This window comes from Octopus bimaculoides, chromosome 26 (genome assembly GCF_001194135.2).
Source record: "Octopus bimaculoides isolate UCB-OBI-ISO-001 chromosome 26, ASM119413v2, whole genome shotgun sequence".
Taxonomy (NCBI): domain Eukaryota; kingdom Metazoa; phylum Mollusca; class Cephalopoda; order Octopoda; family Octopodidae; genus Octopus; species Octopus bimaculoides.
Genome location: NC_069006.1, coordinates 12,747,786 through 12,754,185, shown reverse-complemented (window position 1 = coordinate 12,754,185; position 6,400 = coordinate 12,747,786).

Genomic DNA, 6,400 nt, shown 5'->3' with positions numbered 1-6,400 from the left:
AACACGAAGAGATTTCAGTTCAAGCAAATTTTTCCAACAATTTCTTCAAGAAGATTGCAGTTTAAACGTTCAGAAAATATTCCATGAATCTTCTCAGCTGCAAATAAAAGTCTTTGTATTTAATGATGGAAGTTTTTCTTCCTTTTTTGTTGAATTCACAAAACTGACTGATAGGAATAAAATGACCTCTTCATTTTCATCTCTGTTCATATATATACGTGTAATGACCAGTTCTATACTCTATACACATGTCAACACACACACACATGCATTTGTAAATTACCTACATGTTTTCACATACCACTAAACCAAAGGAAATAATCTTAATGACCTTGTTGTCTCTGAAGTATCAAAAATTTGATTCTTATTCCCACTTTAATGACATCACATCTTATGAATATGAGGAGAACGACCTGTTGTCTCTAAAGTGTCAAATTTGATAAAATTGTCCACAGAAGGGGTGTAAAGAATTTTTTTTTAATAATTCCTTCTCAACTTTCCCTTATTAGTATACTGATCATTGTGTACAAAAGGTATAAATTCAACATAACCCTACGCAAGGTTGGGAAAAGTAACAAGGTAGACTTGGTTCATTGTATGTGTAATATTATGGTACAGGAATGCTGAGAGAAAAACGGGTTATCAGAGGGATCAAATGTATTGTGGAAGAGCAGCACCAGGAGATTCATATGGAAGAATCCAATTGAAGAGGAATAGTAAAGAAGTGGTGAAGACTAATCTCAGGAACCTGGTCCTCACAGGAGATGAGAATGGAATACAACAGAAGCAAGACTCCCCAAACTTATGCGAGCGTGAGAAAATAGAAGTAAAAATGTGGATTATGTATAATGGAAGAGAAAAACTATATATTTATGAATTACAATTCCTTCTTCAGATCTTCTTAGCTGGAGTCTCTGCTATAAAGTTTATAGCAGAGACTCCAGCTAAGAAAATCTGAACAAGGAATTGTAATTTCGAAATATCCTTGGACTATAGATAACCAAATTACAACAGGTATATAGTCCATTTTTTGTTTTATAGTGCATTGTTGTACTATTCTAAACTTTTTATTCTTTACAAACAATACACAATGCTTCAAGCGAACTACAATACTCTCCTATATATTTATCTACATACATGCATGTATTTCTATGTCCCGAGTGATGTATGAGGGCATAAAATGGCATTACTATCAAGTAGACAGGTGTCCAAGCACATAAATATCCCAGCTATCTTGTAGAAGGTACTATGAAAGTCTTAAAGCTTAATCAGTTGCATTTGCAGCGATTTATAGTGAAAAAGATCATAAAGGAACACGGAAAGTGCTGTCAAATGTCGGGATCGGGAGTGAGAACAAGGGACATAACTAGTATGACAAGGGAGATAACTGGCATTACATTACAACGCGGGTTGATGAACTGTAAGACGTGTGGCCAGAACCTCCTGGAAAATAACCATAGCGAGGGACATTCCACAGTTGAATTAGAACAGTCACAAACAGTGAAAGAAGACATGCACCCAACACCAGAGCTGAAGACACCTCCGAAAGGGGGTGACCTCGCCACGTCAAAACGGTAGAGGAGTAGGGGCCGAAACCGGACGTGGTTCCTCCTGATGATGTCTTGAGCTAACTGGATCCTATAAAGGAGCTGTTGTGATAGCAGACCACGAAACATGGTTGAAATTCCTCCTTACTATTTATAAAAGTTCTTGAGCAGGAGTTGTATTAAACTTAAGTCTTTTTTTTTTATTTTGAAGTATGTGAGAATAGCAATATTGCAGATATTACTGCAGCAACAACAATCTTTGGACAAAGCAGTGAGTTCAATATTTACAAGAGATTTCCGGTTGAGCAGAAACATAAGAGAGTCGGGGAAAAAATGTTTCCCATCTCTTTACGCATTCTGAGTTCAGCTTAGCATTTCCTCTTTTCGTGATTAATAAAAATATAATAGAAGTCAATCGCCCGTCTAAGGTTGCATTTGCAACTACGTTATTTCAGTCCCAATGCATGACATCTTGTGCAACTGTCTTCTAATGCAGCTCCAGGCTAATACCTTGCAAATGAATTTGGTAAGATGGAAACTGTGTGGAAGCCCGTCATGTGTGTTTGACTTTGTCACCACACCACCACTCGATAACCGGTGTTGGTTTGTTTGCAGTTCTAGCAAAAATTATTTTTAAAAAATAGGTACCAGGGGTGATTCGTTCACCTAAAACCCTTCAAAATGGTGTCCCAGCATAGCTGTAGTCCAGTGAAACAAGAGATAAAAGAATGGTTTCAAATTTAAACACAAAGGAAACAATTTTAGTGAGAGGAAGCAAGTTGAAAATCCCCCACGCCATACTTGACTAGTACTTTAGTTTATTGACCTCCAAAAAGACAAAGCAAAGTTGGTCTTGACAAGATTTGAGGTCAGAATGTAGAGTACTGAAAGAAATTAAGCATTTTGTCTGATGCACCAGCTTGGCACCTTAGAAATATCTACTATTAATAACTAGAAATAATTATAATTGGAACATATTTTATTAATTCCTTTTCTATGTAATAATTTTGGACTCAGAGAGTCAAAGTGAAGAACAAATAATTTAAACAACTTCCTACCAATTCTCAATGGACTGCTCCTAATAAGAAAAATAATATAAGGAAATCAGACTGAAAAATTCAAATTTGACTTAAATATTTTGAGGTTATAGCAATAATAATATTGGTTTCTGTTTGGGATTTTGTTTTTGAGAACTTGGTAATTAAGAAGGCTGTAGCAAGGATATTGAATGCTTGAAACATTTAAGAAGATTCTTCAAAACTGGATGAAGACAAAACATCAGTTGACTAAAATTTATAAATATTTGTGATGATGTATTGCTTCATCTTTTCAGATGACAGTGGTCTCACATTCAACCTGATCGTTTATTATATAAAAGAGATGCGGAGATATCTAAATGTGTAAATATTCATAAAAATTATGCAAAACTTTTTTCCGTTTGCTTTGTCAGAGGATGATATATAGTAAGACACATAAGGGAGAGAACTGCTTAAGAGAAAGAAACATTCTCAAAGAAAAGACAAGACCAGACTCAAGAATAGGAGGGGGTAGGAGCTATAAATGGTGCTTGTTGGATCGTTAGATTATTGGTTGAGGGGAAATAAAAGGTGTGTGTTTGATGGTTTAGCTGGTTGAAACTTCATAGTCAGTCCATACTAGTCTTGTTAGAGAATAAGAAATTTGTATTAAACCAAAAGTATTGAGTAATCCTTTAGTTTAATGCTAAATTGCTTTCATTATCACAAAAAAAAAATCAAAAAAAATCGAACAAACATATATATCAAAATGATGTGTTATAATACTATTCCACCTACACAAAAACAGCCATACCTACAATCCTGCATACCTCCATCATCAGGTGCCCCATGGATATCATTATCATTTCAACACCTGGGAAGGCTCATTCAATCCAGTGGTGTCAACAGCACTAAAATAAGTGTTGTTTGGGAACAAACATACCAAAGAAACCACAACTTTCAAACACATTTAACCCATGTACAACCGTATTGGTAAATTAATTCAATAAGTAAATTACAACCAACTCATAAATATGTAAGTAAACAGCGACCAGTCCATTATATCTAAGTATGCATGCATATGTGGTTAGTAGACTTGCTTGGACAGAGGCCTAGACTTGATAGGTTACATCACCTGAAAGAAGGTGCATGTTGTAAGACCCAGAACACCAGCGACTACAATACAACACTGACGATGTTGCATACGTACATATATCTTACAGCATATATATTTGTGAACATATAAACGTGCACACATCACTCATTTGCATAGTGTGCTGTATGTGTGTGTGTGTGTGTGTGTGTGTGTGTGTGGATATATACTTTTTACCTGTTTCAATCATTAGACTGCGGCCATGCTGGGAGCATCACCTTGAAATTTTTAGTCGAATGAATAAGCCTGGTACTTATTCTATTGGTCTCGTTTGCCTAACCACTAGGTTACACGGACATAAACACACCAACACCAGTTGTCAAGTGGTGAAGAGGAGAAAAACAGACACACACACATATATATGTATATATACAACGGGCTTCTTTCAGTTTCCATCTACCAAACCTAGTCACAAGGCTTTGATTGTTCCGAGGCTATAGTAGAAGACACTTGCCCAAGATACCATGCAGTGGGACTGAACCTGGAACCATGTGGTCGGGAAGCAAGCTTCTTACCACACAGCCGTTTCAGCACCTATAAGAAAATGAAATAAAGGAATAAACGAGCATCTTATGAATGTCATCAGGTTACAGCTGTTTCTGCTAATAAGATGCAGTGGACTCATAGTTGAGTCCCTGAGTAACACCTTATAGCTTCATCAGACCCTTGTATATGAAGTTCATAAGATAATCATTTATTCGTTTGTCATTTCATTTTCTTATTACTACCCTGTATCCTACTAATGCTTTATTCTGAAGCATATGTATAGGGAGTTCTACACCAGGTTATTAGTCTTTACCAACCACATGGTTCTGGGTTCAGTCCCACTACATGATACCTCAGGCAAGTGTCTTCTACTATAGCCTCGGGCCAACCAAAGCCTTGTGAGTGGATTTGGTAGATGGAAACTGAAAGAAGCCCATCGTATGTGTGTGTTTATGTGTCTGTGTTTGTCCCCCCACCATCGCTTGACAACAGATGCTAATGCGTTTATGTCTCCATAACATAGTGGTTTGGCAAAGGAGACTGATAGAATAAGTACTAGGCTTACAAAGAGTAAGTCCCGGGGTTGATTTGCTTGACTAAAAAAGGTTAGTTCTTTGCCCCCAATTAAAATAAATTCATAGACAAACAGATACACAGACAGTCGAGCACATTGCAATACGAATATAAAAACACATTTGACAGATAAACAGCAGGCATATAATTAATTTATCTTCAAGTTGGAAATTGATTTAAGGCAAAACTATTTGGTTTTTATTTTCAGTTGGAAGAAATATGAGAAAATTCTCTTCACAAGAATCAATATTACATTAATAATTGAACAGTTTCCAAGATTTCAATGTACCCTCCCCCAAAGAAAAAACAAAACAACATTTGCAGGAGATGCTAAGTGGACGCAGTGTTACAGTTGTTTGGTCCAAGGTCAGTTCTGACTGAGCAGACTTATGGTCAAATGTGTTCTAGTCACGACCATTTTCTTTCCCCCTGTATACCTAGAACTACATTTTCCAATATGTCATTTTCTTTTTTTAATTTAAGCTTGTAAAGGTGTGATTTGAGGGACAATTGGCTGCTATTTCAGGCTGGTCAAGTGATCTTGAAGAGATTCCCTCTTTAGTTCAGTGATGATGTTGATAGTAATAGTTTTGTGGTCCAGTAGAGGTGGGGTTTTTGGCCCAATGGTGGAGACAGTGGTTTTCTGATACAATGGTGCAGGTGTGGAAAACAAAATCAGAAGAAATCACTTAAGGATATTTTTCAGGTTTCTTCTTCATGACAATAGATTCTCCGAAGAAACTACCACATTTGTGGCAGTGTTAAAATTCCTGATAAGGAAATAATTAACATAAATATCAGTTAATAGGTATTAACTATTTGTCTCATTAACTGGAGAATTAACAAGGTACAGTGATTGAAAAGATAGCAGAGAGAGAGAAACAGATAAATATATACATAGAGGGAGAAAAAAGAGAAAAAGAACTAATATTGAGACAGTGTGTAGTTTGGATGCTTTACAACACAGAACTGGTGAAACTTGGGCCTCGTTAGACACATTTCTATATGTTGTTCTCAATGGTAAACAGAAAGAAACCTGAAAGTTTTGTCTGCAGACATGTCGTAGATGACATACATACACACACCTTTAAGTAGTTACCACCTGTAATCACAGGTAACATGAATCAATAACCACAATACATTTGGTGTAAGACTTTTTACACCACCACCACCACCATCTCTACTTTGCTGTACCTTAAAAATACATAAGGAAGTTTAAGACAGCTGCAAGATAAAAATTATGGTTTAAATTGTCGTATTATATCTTTGGATTATAGTAGTTGAACTCCACTCATATAAGGCCCCTTTCATGAGAAAATTTATTTTACTGTAAAAAATAGGTTTCCAACAGTTTGCATAGAATATGATATTAGAGAGGTGAGATAAAGGACAGTATGTGTGTGTGTGTGTGTGTGTGTGGGAGAGAGAGCGAATTCTCTCAAAAGATGACTGACAAACAATATTTAGACTCAAGGACTTCTAACAGGTCTATAATTGCTTTAAATATTCAAACAAGATATAGAAATCATATTAACAATTGATATAAATAAGGCAATCTAAGATAACTAAATAATGGACTTCTGGATGTGTATAATAATAATAATAATAATAATAATAATAAATAA